General features: G+C 39.5%; 1 protein-coding gene across 5 annotated transcripts in view; it reads right to left on the bottom strand.

Moving 5' to 3' along the window:
- Window positions 1-19552, bottom strand: part of Pak3 (p21 (RAC1) activated kinase 3) — a 263551-nt gene that overhangs the window by 202497 nt on the left and 41502 nt on the right. For 2 of the 5 annotated variants that reach the window (XM_029534085.1, XM_021188506.2), the window contains exon 2: window positions 17467-17561. The exons of the other annotated variants lie outside the window; for them this stretch is intronic. The gene's annotated coding sequence lies outside the window, so the exon portion shown is untranslated. The remainder of the gene's footprint in view (window positions 1-17466; window positions 17562-19552) is intronic. 5 annotated transcript variants of the gene reach the window in all.

Raw genomic sequence — 19552 nt, 5'->3', positions numbered from 1 at the left:
GAACTAAAGAATCCTCTAGTTATCATCAAAGTCCAAATGGAGGGCACTTATATTCCTAGGCAGGCATTAGAAAATACCTTAATTAGGACCCAGTGTGCATTGCTATTAGAATCTCTAATCATCTCTTTCATTGGAGGACTCCTTGTGTTATTACAGATTTAGTGTCTGCCAGCAAGACAGAATGTGCTTCAGTTTATCAAGTGTGTGTGAATTGCTCATGCCCCAAATTGTCTTACAAAAAGGCCAGCCTCAGGAAATATTTTCAGAGGATCTGTTGGTTTTCTTTTTCCCTTAGAGCTTAACTTAGACTAACTTAGGGTTGTCTTTCATATTAGACCAATCATATTGGTTATTTTTTTCCTCCAACTTTTAATTTTCACTAATCTCTTACTGGATTGTTTATATGCATTCATTGAGGGTCAGAAAACCTAAATCAGTATAACATAGTAATAGTGGGAGTATGCTCCCTCTTCTTTCCATCTGTCCTCCATTTCTCTCTCCCCTGTCTCTTTCTCTCTAATATCACCTTTCTGCCACTGACATAGCTAAAATGTAGTAGCTTCTAAGCTTGTTCTCTCTGCTATGACTTGGCTCCAATCCATTCTTTAACAACACATAGTCTATGCCTTCAGAATAAAAACTCCAAATGTTTACTTTAGCACTTAAGGCCCACTCCACAATCTAGTGTCAAGGATTAGCTCCCCACTTCATGTCCCACTCCCACTATTCTAAGCAAAGCACCACATGGATCTACATGTGCCAGAGTGTGCTGTGTGCCAGACCTGCAGAAGCTAGGTCATGTCACCAGCTCCTTTACTCGGTCTCACTACCAAGTAAAATATTCTGTGTAACTCCTAATTTCAAGGTAGCAAGACAGAGACCAATCAATGTTAAATAACATACTTAAAGCCAGTTTTCCAAGAAAATTATGGAGGCAGCATCTGAAGCTCAGAATGTGTCCCTCAAACTTCACCTGCCAGAATAGCTTTGTGAGCGTTTCCCCCTGCATTTTCATGCCTCCATACTTTTGGGTCATGATACTCTCTTCATCAGAAGCAACACTATTTACTATTTTTCAAATTCCACATTCAGAAACTTCATCTATTTCAACTGGTGCCTCCTCCATGAACACTTCCCTGTTTTTGCATAGTGAAACCTCATTTCTCTCAGCTTTGTGTTTTCTTAGCATTGACTCTAGTATAATATATGTATGCTAGCTTTTCATTAACATAACAATGTCTATATGCATTTCCTCTTGTTCCTTGCCACTTCTACTCCATCTAAAAGAAACCTGACCATGCCACAACAGTAGCCTTGTAATGTTGACGCCAAGAGAGTGCCATGCATGAGGTAGGCAGTGTAGTCACTTTTGTATAATTTCCTTCACAACTCAGAGTTCCAAGGTGCAGTACCCCTACCATCAGGGACTGCACCCTCCACAGAGTAGCTGGCATGCCTCTGGGTGGCTGCTGAGCTTGCAAAGCAACATTTTCTGATGCAGGTACAGATTAACAAGAACTGACGAACACCCTTGCTCATCAGTGTCATGTGTATTTGAAGGTGACATTGCTCTGCAGGACTAGCTCAAGGCTACAGTCCTTTTCCAACTCCTTCTCTATGAGATGATCTATGCTTTGTGCTGGGTCTGAGAGTTGATGAGCCATGTGCATATTGATGTCTGCAGCATTCAGAGCTCTGCTTGTCCATCTAGACAGTGATTTCCAAATGTAAATGCACATCAGAATCACCTAGAAGATATGGCAAGGCACACATTACTGGTTCCAGTAGTGACTCTAGGGTGATTTTGATCTGCAAGTCCCTGGGCCACACTCAGAATTCCTGGCAACACTTTCACTCACAAAGAGATGTATTTTTTCCTGACTACTGCTCATGGTATTGAGAGAACCTCTAGAGGTGGTACAGAAGAAGCCAAGCTTTGTATTTGGGATTTGATGAACGGAGTTTTATGAAAGTGTTAAGCCCAGAGAAGTGGGTGACATGGAAAAGTCTCTATTTGCCTCCAAGGCAAAAGGATGGGGTGAAGCTCATGATTACTAATTTGAGTAGCTATACAAATTAGTATTAAATGACTGTTCCTCTCCCTGTCCCAGCCTTTCACATTGGAAAATTATACATCCCCTTAGTGCTTCCTTAGAAGTCCAAGAACCTTGTCTCTGTAACTCCCTCCATGGGCACTTTGCTCCCCATTCTAAAAAGGAACAAAGTATCCACCCTTTGGTCTTCCTTCTTCTTGAGTTTCATGTGTTTAGCAAATTGTGTCTTGGATATTCTAAGTTTCTGGGCTAATATCCACTTATCAGCGAGTGCATATCATGTGTGTTCTTTTGTGATTGGGTTACCTCACTCAGGATCATATCCTCAAGATCCATCCATTTGCCTAAGAATTTCATAAATTCATTGTTTTTAATTGCTGAGTAGTACTCCATTGTGTAAATGTACCTCATTTTCTGTATCCATTCCTCTGTTGAGGGACACATGGGTTCTTTCCTGCTTCTGGCTAAAGTTAGGAGCTAAGACAGAAGAAAGAACCAAACAGAGACTGCCCCACCCGGGGATCCATCCCGTATACAACCACCAAACCCATACACTATTTAACATCCCAGCAAGATTTTGCTGACAGGACCCTGATATAGCTATCTCCTGAGAGGCTATGCCAGTGCCTGGCAAATATAGAAGTAGATACTCACAGTCATCTATTGGATGGAACACAGGGACCCTAATGAAGGAGCTAGAGAAAGTAACCAAGGAGCTCAAGGGGTCTGCAACCCTATAGGAGGATCAACAATATGAACTAAGCAGTAACCTCCCCCCACAGAACTGTGTCTCTAATTGCATATGTAGCAGAGGATGGCCTAGTTGGCCATCAATGGGAGGAGAGGCCCTTGGTCCTGCAAAGATCATATGCCCCAGTACAGTGGAATGCCAGGGCCAGGAAGTGGGAGTGGGTGGGATGGGGAGCAGGGAGGGAGGATGGTATAGGGGACTTTTGGGATAGCATTTGAAATGCAAATGAAGAAAATATCTAATAATAATAAAAAGAAGTCCAAGAACCTACACTGACCAAGGATTATTTAAGCTGGATCTGCCTCAATAGCTCATGCATTTCACTCTATGGCCACTTCTATGCATATAGACCAGAGAGAATTTGTACCATCCCTCTTTGAGATGAAATCTGCCTTTCCAAGATATGTATGCCTTGTATTTTTACCCTGTTTAAAATATACTCCAAAGCAGACATAAAGATACTGAATCCTAGAATCTAGCTGGAAGCAATATCACACATATCTCTAAGCCTAGAACTATAAAGATGAAAATAAGAAGACTGAGAAACCTTAAATCCTATCTGTGCAACACAATGAAAGCTTGTCTTCATAAACTAAAACAAAACCAAAATAGAATACAAGATCCCATCTCTCTTGTGTAATCCTAATTTTCATAGCCACTTTCCTGATGAGTTACTTTAACATCTCTGAGCCTGACTCAACATTATAATAGAGAAAATAATACCTATTAAATAGGTTATTGGGTAAACGCCATAAGATAATATGTACAAGGTGTTTTCCAAAGTGTATAGCACCAAGGAAGTACTCAAAAACAGTAACATTAACTATTGTTTCAAAAAATAGAATAAGGGATGCCTCTATACCATTAGATGAGTACAGAATTAGAAAACGCTCTATATCAATCCATTTTCTTATACACCCAGATAGCACATAGTGACAATAATGACACTTTTCACAAGGCTACTTACTAAACCTTTTTATCCAGTATTTGCAATACTGTAAAAACAAGATGTGCTCTCTCATGTAAACTGGATGATGAGTTCTTAAAACCCATCACTGTCTATAAGCCTCCAATGCTATGGACTGGCTCCATGGTAAGTAGAAAGAAAAAGCTCCAGGAAACCCTATTAGTATGTGGTTTAACTTTTGCAGGTTTAACTTTAGGCTGAATGTCTGCATTCTTTGCAATATCATTGTGTTTGTACTGTATAGTACATGTATTGCCAGGCCCCAGACATTCAGTGATGCTAACGGAATAACTCAAGGAATTTTGATAATAAATATAAGGCAAGCACACATAAAAATGTTCTGAATTTTTTATGAATCCACCCTATTAGTCCAAGAAAATTCAGCTCAATTCTTTCTCTGCTGATTACAGTTTTCATGATTTTTGTATTCTGCAAAAATCAAGATGATGTCACATGCTGAGGTGCCAGTGGCACATTCATCAGTAATTACAGCTCCATGCTTAGAGAGAAATAAAGCACAAGAGATTCAGAAATTTGCTATGGTGCTTAATAATGATCTATTTACTCACTACAAATTGGACAGGGATTCAACACTTCAGCCATTTCACTCCCCTGCTCTTTCCTTCCTTTCGTATTTCTGTCATTTGTGACTGCTGGAAATAGAGGACAGCATGGGGCTTTCTATTTTCGGTTCCTTTCTTACTTCCCCTGTGGCTGGTTGCTTTAGTTTACCTTCACAACAAGAAAGAGGCAAACTGACCCTGTTCTCTCACAGTTTCTTAGACAGGCTGAGTATGCCACACCCTTTTGTCATTCGCATTTGTTCCCCATTCATTGTGATACTCCACCTACTAAATTTGGGGGAGGGGATGGTAAACCTTATTCAGACATGGTTCCCAGCTGGGAACTGATGAAGAAACAAATTAATAATCTCGTTGACTAATTTTTCCCATTTGTAGAAATGGAAATACCACTGGGTTTTTCTAAGGATTGGTGGCAATAGTACATGTAAGGAGCTTAGGGCAGTAGTTGAAGTGGTCACATTACTATTTTGCCTGAATTTTTGATTTACAAAATTACATTCTGTTTCCTTATATATTCAAAACAACCTCTTAGAGGAAGGGGGAATTGTTCTCATTGACTGATAAGGAAATTGAAGCTACTGGAAAGGGAGAAGTTTTGTCTAATATACCCCAGCTGCAAAGGAGGAGAATTAGAATGAGATATTGATTATTGGTTTGCTGAGTCAGTTCATTGCTTCTCTACTGTCTTAGACATATTATGTTCTCACCCCTGCCATCACATTGACGAATGAGGATGGGGGTCCATACTGACCTCTGAGCATTACATGACTCTTGCTGCTGGACAGAATCTGGGATGCAGTAAACTTACCTGGATCTTACACTATAAGTGAGAGTAGGAGAGTATGAAGACAGACCATCAAGAATCCCTGGAACAACACTGGTACTGACAATTACAGGCCATCCTTACCTTTTGTATGTATGATGGCATTGGGTAATTGTTTCAGAATAGGAAAGGTTTTTTTCCAAGAGAGGTGGTAAGTAGCAGTAGCTGCGATGGAGTCAAGTCCACAGAGAACAAAGAGGGGAAAAATGAGAAAAGGCTGGAGGAACAGGGCAAAGTGTAGACAGGGCCAGGCATTGATAGTTCAAAAAGTAAGTTGGATTTTATTTGCAATGTCATATTAAGTTTCTAGGCAGAAGAATACTTTCCAATTTGCAGTTTACAAAGAAATTAATGCTATTATAAAAAAATCATATAAACTATGATTCTTTTTTTGGCCTTGTTTATTTATTTTTATTTATTAGTTTTATTTTATTTTTATTAGATATTTTCTTCATTTACATTTCAAATGCTATCTCCTTTCCTAGTTTCCTCTCCAAAAGTCCCCTATATCCTCTCCAAACCACCCACTCCTGCTTCCTGGCCCTGACATTCCCCTGTACTGGGGCGTGTGATCTTCGCAAGACCAAGGGCCTCTCCTCCCATTGATGGCCAACTAGGCCATCCTCTGCTACATATGCAACTAGAGATATGAGCTCTGGGGGGTACTGCTTAGTTCATATTGTTGTTCCACCTATAGGGTTGCAGACCCCTTTACTTTCTCTAGCTCCTCCATTGGGGGCCCTGTGTTCTATCCAATAGATGACTGTGAACACCCACTTCTATATTTGCCAGGCACTGGCTTAGCCTCAAAAGAGANAGCTATATCAGGGTCCTTTCAGCAAAATCTTACTGGCATATGCAGTAGTGTTTGGGTTTGGTGGTTGTTTATAGGATGAATTAAACTAAGATTCTTTAGAGAGATAAAATGGGCATGAATTTCAACTCAATCCCTTTGTAGACTGAATGACTTTATTCAATGAAGACAATTACAATACCAAGTAAACAGGTAGGTTTTATTCTTTGCGATCTAGTTTTGTTTTGTTTTGTTTTGTTTTGTTTTGTTTTGTTTTGTTTGTCCCTGTGGAGAAAAATATAATGCAGGCAAAGTTCTTTTATTTTTTTATTAGATATTTTTATTTACATTTCAAATGCTATCCTGAAAGTTCCCTATACCCTCCCCCCACCCCTGCTCCCCTACCCACCCACTCCCACTTCTTGGCCCTGGCATTCCCCCGTACTGGGGCATATAAGTTTGCAATACCAAGGGGCCTCTCTTCCCAATGATGGCCAAATAGGCCATCTTCTGCTACAAAGCATGCAAAGTTCTTAGCTTAGTGATTAGCCCATAGTAGGAGCTCAATATCTGTCAACATCAATTTTATTAGAATTGCTTTAGTAATGGGGATACTATTTTAGTATTATAGTTGCAGCATTAGAAAAAACACAGGATGTGGTCCAAATCAGGTACTAGGTTAATGCTGATTGAAATACCTTCTAAGAGAATGCAAGATACTTGTAAAAGAAGATAGTGGACAGAAGCATGTCTTCAGTTTCTGCTAAATAACTGTGTTTCCTTTGTCTCTTAAGCTCAGGGCATTATCATATTGCTAGCCGTTCCCTAGTACAGAGATGCATTTGAATATGGAATGAGATGATGGGTAAGACATAGAAACGAAGCCTTCTTTCTGTATGCATGTGTCACAAAATCCCAAGGGGCCCATTCATTCCAATGTTAGTGAGCATTTCCTCTGTGCCAGCTGGGCATTGAGCCATTCCATCTTTCCAGAAATAACTGAGTCATAGGCACCATGGGACATCCTCATTGGGTCAGCTTGTCACCTTACACTGTTGAAGATTGTACAGCACAGCAACTAAGATGAATCAAGTGCCAAGGCATCAGGTGACAACATGACCATGGCTTTTTACTTTGCAGTCTTTTACGTAGCTGCTCTTTGGCCAGAGTTGTGTGATAAACTTATTAACTATACTCTGGCAAACGGATACTCTGGGGTGTCAATGTGGCATGTAAATCACCCATACCCTGCACCACATACAGACAAATCCCAGCAAATTGTGCTAACACAAAGAGATTTCTTGTTTGGCAGATTCCTGACCTCACCCAGTTCTTAAAGTTCAACAGCCTATCTGACCCTAGCAATGAATGAGTACATACAATGAACACACCATTCTTTCTTGACAAAGAGAGGTCATCATTTTCATGCCTGTCAATCCTCATGTTACATTGGTCTGTAACAAGTTTGGTACATCAAGAATATAACAACAATGATGGAAATGAAAGGCACCATGTACCCAATTCATCTGCCACAGTATTCTTTTTTATTATGTATGAGAGCTCTATTTGTATGTATATCTACATGTCAGAAGAGGCCATCTGATCACACTATAGATGGTTATGATCCACCACGTGGTTGCTGGGGATTGATCTCAAGACCTCTAGAAGAGTATCCAGTGCTCTTTACTACTAAGCCATCTCCCCAGTCTCATGTATTCCTACTGGAGGTTTTGGCACCTGCTTTCATGAACTCATTTCTTCACCTATGAAGATGAGCCTAGCCTTGTAGAGACTGGATGTAGCAGGGTGAAAAGATACCCAGAGCAGGAGAAGGGGAGGGGTGAGGGGAAAGATGTGGCAGAAGGTGACTGGGAATGGGACAATTAGTGGAATATAAGTGAAAAAAATGTATTGAGTGCCCAAGGTGCTTCAAGGTGCTATGGAAGTTATCTGAGGTGTATAATTTGTTTCTATCTTTAAGAAGCTTAAATTCTTACATGGGAAGCTAGATCTCAATAGATTATTATTTATCCCATGGAAAATAGTTAATAAAATCCTCCCTAGAGCTGCCACCAATTTTCTTTTCCTACACTAATTGATGTTGTTGTGGATTGACTATGAAATGTCCCCCATAGGACTGTATGTTTGTGGCACCATTTGGGAAGGCTGCAGAGTCTTTAGGAGGTGGAGCCTTATTAGAGGAAGTTGTTCAGTATAGGTGGGCCTTGAGGCTTTTTAGCCAGATCCCACTTCCTATTGATTCAGTTTCCTGATTTCAGATGCAATACAGCCAGCTTCTAAGAACATCTTCCACTACATCTTTCTCAACCATGATGAACTGTAGTTTCCCTGATCTATAGGCCAAAAATAAACCTTTTCTTCCTTAAGTTGATTCTTGTCAGGTGTTTTGTCAAAGCAAAGAGAAAAGCAAGTAATACAGAAAGCTAGTACTGGGAAATAAGGCCTTTACTGTGACAAAACTGACCAAATAGTTTATAGACTGGTGAAACTTGTCTGTGGGATGAATGAACAAGAGTTTGAAGAAACACTGGACTAGAAATGTCCTAGAGTGCTATAAATTAGTGGACTGTTTTAGTAGAACTCTGAAAGGCCAAAGAAATAAAGACAGTGGTGCATGAAGTTTTGGAAACTGAGCTAGAAACCATTCATATTATATTTTGGCAAACAACCTGGTTTCATTTGGCCCTTGTCTTACAAAACCTGGGTGACAATGAATTTTAAAATAATGAGCTCAATGTCATGACAAAATGGTGTCCTTTGTGGAAGATTCTTCCAAGTTAGGATAGCATTCCAGCTGCAGTAGGTTTATTGTTATACAGTAAAAGAGAATAGCAAATGAAGTAGACAGGTTCAAAGCAATACACATTTTGGCAAGAAAAAGAACAGAAGAAAGTTTATGGCTACGTAAAAGGTTGTAATAGTTAAAGATGCTAGTGCCTGCCATTAAAGAGAAAAAAGAGAGAGAGAGAGAGAGAGAGAAATCTCATATTCTGCACCAGCACAACAGGAAAGATGCTCTAAGGGCAAGAACCCAAGCATCTTATCCCTAATTTGTAAAAGAAGACTGCCTCAACTGAAAAGTGACAGAAGATTTTTTTTTTTTTGCTGTTCAAAACTAACTGCATAAGAAAGTGATTTTGCAGATTCAGCCATCAATGCATACAGAGATTGCTATATATAGTTGTGGTTCAAGGGTACCAAAATGTATTCCAATCTGGCAACAGAACTTGACAGCATCATCCACATGTTACTAATTTTTCAGACACAGAAATGCAAGATTGGTTGAGTTGTGGAGTCTTGTTCAATAGTTCCAGAGAGCTTGGTCAGCTCATATGTAGCCAAGGAATTGGAAACCTTTCAATGGGTCTCTGAAAGGCCATTGCACAAACCATTTTTTAAATTAGTCTTATTCATTTTATTTCACGTGTATTTTTCCTGCATGTATGTATGTGCACCACATGCAAGCTTGGTGCCTGAAGAAGTTAAGTGGGCATTAGATTCCCTGGAACTAGAATTACAGATAGTTGTGAACCACTATGTTGATGCCAGAAATAGAACATCAGTCCTCTAGAAGAGCAACAACTGCTATTAACTGCTGAGCTATCTCTCCAGGCCCTTAGTTTTGAAAATGAAGTCTAAGTTGTAAGACAGGCGCCAATCATTGGTTATGAGAACTATGGGACATCTGTCAAAGAATGCTACATGCATGTAGTGAAGCCAGTCCAAGATAAAGACTGTGTATGCTACAGGCAATAGATGTAGAAGGGCAGGACTACTTAAGACCTTTCGAAACAAGATGAGTCCATCTTGAGCCCCATAAGGAAGACATGGGTCTGTTGAATTCTGTGTTTATGCTGTTGGGCTTCAGTCTTGCTTTTGGTTAATCTTTCCTTGTTATGTCCTCATTTCGCCTTTTTATTTAAAATAGAACATAAGTTTGTTTTACAAAATATATACTAATTATAGTTTACCTGCCCCCATCTCCTCCCAGGTTCTCCCCACTACCCACCAGCAAAACAGAACCTTTCTTTTTCTCTCTCTCTCTCCTTAGAATATAAAGAAGTCTTTAAAAATAATAAGATAATATAAAAACAAACAAACCACAATAGGACAGGAAAAAACAAGCAAACAAACAGAAAAAAAGAGTCAAAGAAAAGGTACAAGAAACCCATGCTGACACTGAGACACACGTTTGTATACACAGGAAAACCATAAACACAAAATAAGAAGATACAATATAAAAGAAAAGTATCTATAAGGAAAAATATAACCAAGACAATGCATTGTAAGAAAAAAAGAAAAAAGATGCCCTTAAGTTTGTTTTGTGTTGGCCATCTATTGCCAGTCTTGAAGACTGCCCTTAAATGTGGTTTGCATAGATAGTGAAACTACATTGTAGAAAACTAATTTTTCCTTTGTGAGTAGTTACCCATTGGAGACAGCTTCTGGGTCACAAATGGGTGATTATGTCTATTTCCCTTCTAAGTTTGGAACCCTATCTAGCTTAGACCTGTGCAGGCTCTGTGCATGTTGCCACAGTATCTGTGAGATCATCAGTCCTTCTGTGATTAGTACTTACTCCCTTGGCGCTTTTCATCTCAACTGGCTCTTAAATTCTTTTTTGCCTCCTCTTCTACAGAATTTGCAGTGTCCTGAGATATTTGGTGGAGACATCCCCTTTAGGATGGAGTATTCCAAGGTCATTCATACTCTGCCCATTGTCCATATGTATCTCTGGACTTGTTCCCATTTACTACTGGAGGCAGCTTCTCTGATGATGGCTGAGAAATATACTAATCTATGAGTTTTGCAGAATGTCATTAGGAGTCATTTTATTGCTGTGTTCTTTTAGGAGAACAGTAGTCTTTTGTTTTCCCTAAGACCACAGACTATTTTTTTTCAGGTTCTTGACCACCCAGACAGTATTGGGGATGGGTCCCATCACATGGAGTGTGCCTTAATTTCAATCAGCTAATAGTGAGTTCCTACTACAATTTTTGTGGCACTACTCCACCTGTATGTCTTACAAGAAGGTCACCATCACAGAACATAGGGTTTATAACTGGGTTAATCTTTAGCTTTCTCCTTTGGTAGTATGTAGTGTAGTTCCCAGTATCATGAACAGAAATCAGCAACAGTAAATGCATCAGCTAGACTTCTCCATGTTCAATGTGTTGTGTACATATTGTCTCTAGCTTTGAAATGGAAATGTTTACTATGCAACATTGTATATTGGAAATGTGTAATTTGCTTTTTGATGTTATAGGGGCTCACAGTTAAGAGACTTCCTTGACTCTCAGACAATACAATGCTGGGCTTGATAACAAAACTTGGAAATTCTGAACTTAGAATTAGTATTTTTTTTTTCATGATATGGCACTTAACTTTATGGGGTAGATGCTGTTGTTTGAACAACAAGAAATGTTACCCCAGGCTCATGTGTATGAATACTTGGGCCCAGCTGGTAATGCTGCTATAGAAGGTTGCAGAATCTTTAGGGGACAGAGCCTTGTTGGAAGAAAAACCTAGAAGTTTTGTAGACTGGCCTAACTTCCTAAGTATTTTCTGCTTCTTCGTTTCAGATGCAATGTCAACAGCTGTCTCTGTCTCCTTCATCACCATGATGAACGATAGCATACCTTCAAATTGAAAACCAAAATAAACCATTTCCACTTTTCTTTACAGGTATCTGATAACAGAAAAGTTACCAAGAAAAAATGTACTTGTTCCATTGTCTCCAAACTATTTCCTTCCTTTATCTCTTGAATGCCCTGTAATCACTACTCAGAACAAGTTTACCAGTGGCCCCCATGTTACAAAATGCTATGCTTAATTCTTAGTCCTTGCCAAAACTGTGATATCTTCAGTGTCATTAGCTCAGTTAATGACTAATCCATTTTCCCTTAATTACATTTTTCTCTGCTAATCTCCTTCTTCTCTTATTTATTTTTATTTTCTTTCTTTGGCTGTGTACTTTGTCCCATGCTCAATGTAGTCTTAACACCACATTCTGGGCACTCTCTCTCCCATAATACATTCAATTATACCATTTCTCATTGGTTTTTATATTGTTTATTTTGAGATGGGAAGAAGCCTTGAGGAAGTGAAGTCCTGACTGAATGTATATTTTGACATGGGCATAGCCTGTCAATGACATGAGATAACTGACACAGCCATTAGCCCTATGGTCCAAGCTCAAGAGTGGTAGGCAAAGCTCTACCCACAGAATCAAGTATATGGGTTTATGAATGAGTAATTGCTGTATGCAAAGACTAGCAACTGCAGCTTCTTTCTCCTGGATGTTTACAGCCTGAGATTCATAACCTACAGAGATGACCTACTAAGCCAGCTAACCCCTCCCCTGTGCTATCCTAATAAACATGATGAGGTTCCAACTTGATGACGGAATGGTAGGAGAATCTTACCTGATCTCAGCTTCATGGTATGTGTGTCTGTGTACCTGTCCTTTCTTGATTTCCGTTGCCACCCCTAGTCAGGTTTCCAGGACCCAAACTGCACAAGCCACAGCAATTTCTATTGTAACATCAGTACCAACATACTACAAGGCACCATCATCTCTTGTCTACATTAGCTTTCCAGATGGTTCCACCTCCTTTGCTCTGTCTATTCTCAACAAAGAAGATAGTGAGCCAATTCAATTCCCCATCAAATTATGCTACTATGCTAGCTAGTGCTTTGTCAACTTGGCACAATCTAGAGTCATTTGGGAAGAAGGAACCTCAACTGAAAAGATGCCTCCACAAGATTGGCCCCATGGGCAAGCGTTTGGACCATTTTCTTGAATAATAATAACCATAGGTAGTAGGCCCAGCTCACTAGGGTCTAGTACACTGAGGGCAATGCAACCCCTGGGCAGGCAGTCCCAGATGGTATAAGAAAGCAGGCTGAGATATTCATGAAGAACAAACCAGTAAGCAGCATTTTTCCACAGCCTCTGCTTCAGTTCTTGCCTTTAGGTTCTGCCTTCAGGTCCTATTCCAGTATCCCTTAAATGGACTATAAGTTATAAGATGAAAAAACCCTTTCCTCCACAAGTTGTTTTTTTTTTTAAATGCCCATCGTGTTTTATCACAGCAGTAGAAATATAACTAAGACAGCTACTCTCTGTTGGATGAGTTTCACTTCTTAGTAAAAGCCAAAGGTGTTCCAGCAAACTTAAAAGCCTCAATTATCTCAGCACCACTCCAACTCTCTGAAGTTATCTCCTACTATGCTTATCCTTATTCTCAACTATACACACATTATCCCTATGTTTTCACCCCAGTTACATCAGGATTCAATTTCAGTACATGTACACAAGCTTTCTCTGGTTTAAATGTGCTGCATCCTGGTAAATGCAAATCTATGGTTCTCACTTCTCTCAGGTCTTTATTCCATATCCTCCTGCCTAGGCCAAGGACTCTACAATTATATGTCCAACCAAACTGTCTTCTCTCTCTTTGTCTGTCTCTGTCTGTCTCTGTCTGTCTGTCTGTCTGTCTGTCTGTCTGTCTGTCTCTCTCTCTCTCTCTCTCTCTCTCTCTCTCTTTTCTTTTCTTTCAGCTTTCTTCTTAGAATTTGTAATCTAACATGCTAGATACTTTAGTCAATTCAAGATGCCATAGCAAAAGATCATGGACTAGACATCATAAATAGAAGTGCATTTATCAGAGTTCTCAAGGGTATAAAAATCCAAGATCTAGATGTAGACAACGTCCAGCTCCTTTTGAACCCTTTTCTCTTGGCCTATAAGCAGCTTCCATACCTTCATGGCTCACATGTGTGCCCTTACCCAGACTAGGGGAAGTGGGAAGGAGAAACCTCTGTAAAGTCAGCAGTTTTTAGAAGAACACTAATCCCACAGACCAAGGCCCCATTCTCATGACCCCATCTAAACATAATCATTTTCCCCAAATTCCATCTCTTAAATTACACCACATTGTGGCTTTGTACTTTAACTTATGAATCTATAGGAAGATACAAACTTTCGGTGTAGAATTTTACATACATATTCCATAGTATGTCTTACTGATTTAGTCAGTAACATCACAGAGACAACACCAAATGCCTAACTGATCTTGCTTATTGTCTGCCTTCCTTATTGGAATTGCTATTTTATAAAGTTTGGGATTTGTATTCATTGTGTTCACTATTTTACTTCCTGTGTTTCCAGTAATCTTTGGCAAGCAGTATGTACTCAATAAATATTTACTGATTAAGTGGATGGAACAAACAAGTTAATTGTAGCCTGATACAAGCACTAAGCAGGAAAGAAACAGACTGACCAGAATAGAGGCCATCAACCTTGGCTGGTTGTTCAAATCACAGTAGGAAGTAGTTGCAATTGCCTAGAATTCAACATCCAAAATTCTGCCTTACTTGGTCTAGAAGGGCCCGGCCATTGTCTTATTTTTAATGTTCTCTAAGTAATTCTCAGTGTGAAGCCAATGAATTGAACTGAACTGGAAACACGAAAAAAGACTTCATCTTTTGTTGACATGGGGCCATTTATGTGGAAACTTGGAGGAGAAAATAAATAAAGTATATGCAATTTGAGGGCCAGGAGGAGGTTTAGTTCCTGGCAGAGGGTCAGAATAAGAGCGAAAGCATTGAGTTTGGCATATTCTCAGTATTGAAGGTTATTGTGGGTGGTGCAAAGCAGGAAAGAAGAGTGGGGCAAGATGAGATTAAAAAGGTGCATAGGAACTACATTATGCTGGGCTCGGTAAACCGTGCAAAGTATTAAAAAAAAAAAAAAAACCAATCAACCAACCAAAAAAAAAACAAAAAACAAAAAACCTTACTTCCTGAGATGAGAACCGTGAGAAGATTTTTGAGGAGGATGTGATCTGTTTTACTGTGTTGCATAAAGACATCAGTGAACACAGAAAGAACTCAGGAGACTGTGTTGGTACTCTAAGAGCCTGATAGGCTAATGGCTAAGGGTGTTTGTTCCCTGCTATCTACATGAGTGGAGTACAGTCATCTCTGCCCAGAGAAACTCACACATAAGGCCCGTGGTTTTAAAGAAATCTTTCTAGAATTTTTTTTTTTTTTTTTTTTTTTAGCATTTCAGGACCTAGCTAATTCTGTGATTAGTGGCTTTAGAGGCTGGAGTCTCTATGCCCCAATTTTCCCAGGTTGCCCTAGTGGGTCAGGTAATGGAAAAGGATCTATCTACCTATCAAATGATCTAATCTGAAAGGGATTTTTTAAAAGTCATAGGAGCATTTCCTTATATGAACTTTAAAGAACGCCACTAATTTTCAGTCCTGATTCTTTTCTGCTTTCTGGGAGATTAAGACATGAACATGCATAGAAGTGACAGAAGAGAAAACAAGCTAACTATCCAAAGGGAGATATAAACAAAAATCGGTAACTTCTATCATTTGTTTGGCACTCTTCCTATACTGAGCCTTAACATGGGCTTTGCCCATGTTCCTGTTTTGTCTCCATCACAATTCAATGGTGTAAGGGATATTATCCCATGATGATGATGACAATAATCATGACTAACATTCCCTAAATGCTTAGTATCAGCCAGTCATTAAGCAAGGTGCTTTGATATATACCACTTAGGCAAATGTTCATTCTATAGATAAGGATAACTAGAGCCAGACACAATAAATGATTTATTCCAAGTTATAGAACAAGGAAGTTGAAGTTCAGATAGTCAAGCATGAGTGATCTTAAAGAGTTATAAGAATTCAGAGCAGATGGCTCCTATCTTGTCTAGAAAATGCATGTATACAGTGAATAGTCAGAGTACACACATGGTTATACAAAGAAAGGCACCATGAAGGAGCTAGAAGATGGCCCCACTTGGTTGGCATTGAGGATGTATAATGTGGAATAATGATTCAAGACACTTGTGGCTTTTGATATTCCTAATCATACCACTGGTACTAATCATACCAGGGCCAGTTAGGACTTGTAGCCTCCTATCAAAATTGTTTGCCACTCAAATCTTCATCCTGGAGTGCTTGATTAAAAAAAAAAAAACCTTCATTACTCAATACCCATGAAAGAAATTTCTTCTTATATCATAGAATAAAAGACTTTGAAATGGGACATCCATAGTAAACATCTACTCTCAAAGCTCAGGGCAAGTTAGCAGAAGAGGAGCTACAGAGATTATGGTAGTGGTGTGGTGTGCTGGTGGATTACTTCAAGTAAACAGTGTTTCCGGCACACAACTGGGCAGATACACATATAAAATCACAACTCATGACAGCAAGCACAAGGCCTGTATAATTCAAGCCAAACAAAATTCCAACATGAAGGAGAAGTAGGCATGAGATTCCCACCACGGCAGGAGAGCTGTTGTCATTTGGTGGCTTCTGGGAGAGAGGGATGGTCAGTGTCCTTTAATAGTGTATTCAGAGTATGAGATGCCAGAGTAGTTAGCAACAGAAACTGGACTTGATGGATATTTGAAAATGAGAAAAATATACAGAAAACAAGAGAGAGAAACATGAAGTTATGTGAGTAGGGAGGTAAGGGTGAATCTGGGAGAAGTTGTGGGATGATCAAGATATATTGTTTCAAATTCTCAATGAAAGAATAAGAATATTAAAAAGATTCTTAACCCCACTCCAAGTTACAGCAAAGAATACACTGTCTAACCCAAATCCTGATGAATAGTAATTTGGCTCACAATAATTCAGTAAATGATAGCTATCTAATCTTACTTGTTCTCCCTTAGATAGAAGTGACCCTTGGGCATTTAGCAGGGTGATAAAATATTTGGAAAAAATGCAAAAAAAAAAAAAAAAAAAAAAAAACCAAGAGAAAGAATCCTAGCACCACTCATCAAGCCAAGCAAGAAAGTTAGTCTCATCATAGTACAGGATTCATGCCAGTGATCTAAATGCCTAGCAATATGAGCTTGCTGACACAAAACGTGAACACTATATTTTGGAAATGAAGTAAAGCTGTGCACTCTGACAAGAAAGATGTTTAAGTGATGGGTGGGGATAAAGCAGGTCATGAAACATTCTCTAGGGAATGACCTCAAATCCTAGAGCTGTTTATAAATTCACAAACTGGCCAGATATATCTAGCAGAGTGCTAGCATGCCATGTAGATCCACTTTCAGTACACACTATTAACCTTTGTAACAAACTCATGGTACTTTTATAATTAGGAAAAATACTCATATTTCCATTGTAGCAAGGCAAACATGCGAAGTCTCCATCTTCGATTATCCTTATACATCCTGTTTGTTATAACACTTTGTCAGTGCTCATATGTTGGATTCAGTAATGCATTTGGTCATTTTATTTCATGACTTTCTCATGAATGAAAAAACAATAACGTATTAACCAGACTATAACACAGCCCAATGGAGTGGCAATTGATTAAAGAATTTTACCCACAGCATAGGTGGCAACCAGTAGAAAGGCCTCAGAGGAGGGCCTCGGGGCTTTTCCAATGTCATTAATAATTTACGTGATATATAAAATGTACTTACCACGTCTGAAGATGACTCAAAGCTGGCAGAGGATCAAAGAGGTTGAAGGATAAAATTGAGATGCAAAGTGAACTCAGATGGTCCGGTGTACTGGGCTAAAATTTTAAAAGGTGAAAAGACAAAGAAAAAACTACTCAACAAAAACCTTAATAATCCATTTTATGACACTGGAAGCAGGGCCAGTATCTCAGAAGCAGGTCACATACAAACTGACCAAGCAATCAAGGAAGATTTAAGGTTTGGGTTGAGCCACAAACGTAACTCAAGATAGCAGTTTAACGAAGGTAGAATGTTTAGTTGGTAAAGTGTCATTTTGGGGTAGGTATATTAATTAAGTACCTGTTCTGGATGCTGCTAAACATGATTGTTTTCCTGTAGTCTCCAATATTCCTTCCTAGAATCTCTTATTGAATTCTAAACATCATATACTTAGAGGATCACTGAAAAGATATAACGCCTCCCAAGAAGAAACAGAAGTTCATAGTAGGAGAGGGTTTGCCAGAGACTTGGGGACTATGAAGCAGGAGGGTGATAATATACAGGGTACTTACTCACTAGCCAACAAATGCCAAATCTCTACTGCTTTCCTACAGAAAGGTCCATGTCTTAGGTTACAGGGCTGAAAGGGTCACTGCCATCCAGTGGTGACAAACAGGCAGGGAGAACAGCTAAGCCCATCAGATAGTTGGTCTGAGTGAGAGAAGGTCCTGCTGGAGGCTTGGAAGGCTGATAAGGCAAGAGGGTTCACTGGCATGAACTGATGTCAGTGGCAGAACTGTCCTAATAAGGCCTTTGGCTCCGATGTCTTCTCCGGAGTCACTGTCAGTATTCCTTTCTGTGTACCCTCTATTATACAATGAGCCCATACTGTGCAGTCCACAGGGTGTGAAGGGCAGCTTTGTGGGACCTGCTTGACATCTATCTCATTTATCATTGTTCCAGGCTTCTTGAGAAGTAAGCTACCACAGAGGAGGAGCAGATGACTGACATCAGTCAACTCAAGCTCATACTTGAAGGAGCTTCCGCAATTCTTCTCACCTCCCTGCAAAGAACACTCCGCACTTAAGAAAAAACAATGAAAACAAAACAACAACAACAACAACAACAAAACACAACTACAACATCTGCTCTCGGTGACCTGTCTAATTTCCTATCCCATTACGCTTCCTCCCTTCGTGTGCCTTTCTTCTTGCATTTCCCTTGAGAGGCCTCACAGTTCACTCTCTTACTTCCTTCAAGGCTCAATTCAGATCACCTACTCAGTGAGCTTTTCCTGGCCACTTGTTTAAATTCTATGTTGCATAAGTTTATACACACACACACACACAAACACACAATGACACACACATACACACACGATCCCAACTACTTTATCTAATCAATATAACATAACATGCATTTTGATAGTTCATTTGATGTCCTCTCTCTACGGTACTATAAGTTCTTTACATGTAAACATGTAGTTCTCGTGTCTGGGGGGGGGGCTTCTAGCACACTGACAAGAACCATAGCAGGTGCTCAGTAAAGGTCCGATGGACTGCCTCCCAGATCCATGCTATTGTCTGCTCTTATTTCAACAAACAATCATGTGCTAGTAAAAAGATAAAGTTTAAGTTAAATAAAAAAAGAAATCTCACTTTTAAAAGTGGCCTCAAAACTGATAACAAGAAATTAAATGCTAAGTAGTAAGATTTGAGATGCCTTTTTAAATTTTTCTCAATTTCTTTCACTTGTCATGCAACTATGGCACATTACTTCTCAGCTGATGATAATATAGTAGCTGATATCAGCTGAGTGCTACAGCGTATTAGCACTGTGATAAACACTTTACTTGATTAAGATATTTAGTTGCTATGATAGTCCTCTGAAGTTGGTACTGTTAAAATTCCTATCTTAAAGATCATGACACTGCTGCATATGGAGCGACAGACACAAGCTCTGGGGGTACTGGTTAGTTCATACTGTTGTTCCACCTATAGTGTTGCAGATCCCTTCAGCTCCTTGGGTACTTTCTCTAGCTCCTCCATTGGGGACCCTGTGTTCCATCCAATAGATGACTGTGAGCATCCACTTCTGTATTTGCCAG

The sequence above is a fragment of the Mus pahari genome, chromosome X (assembly GCF_900095145.1).
Source record: "Mus pahari chromosome X, PAHARI_EIJ_v1.1, whole genome shotgun sequence".
NCBI classification, from domain to species: domain Eukaryota; kingdom Metazoa; phylum Chordata; class Mammalia; order Rodentia; family Muridae; genus Mus; species Mus pahari.
Note: the sequence above shows the minus strand (reverse complement) of the source record. Positions and strands in the feature narration are given on the sequence as shown.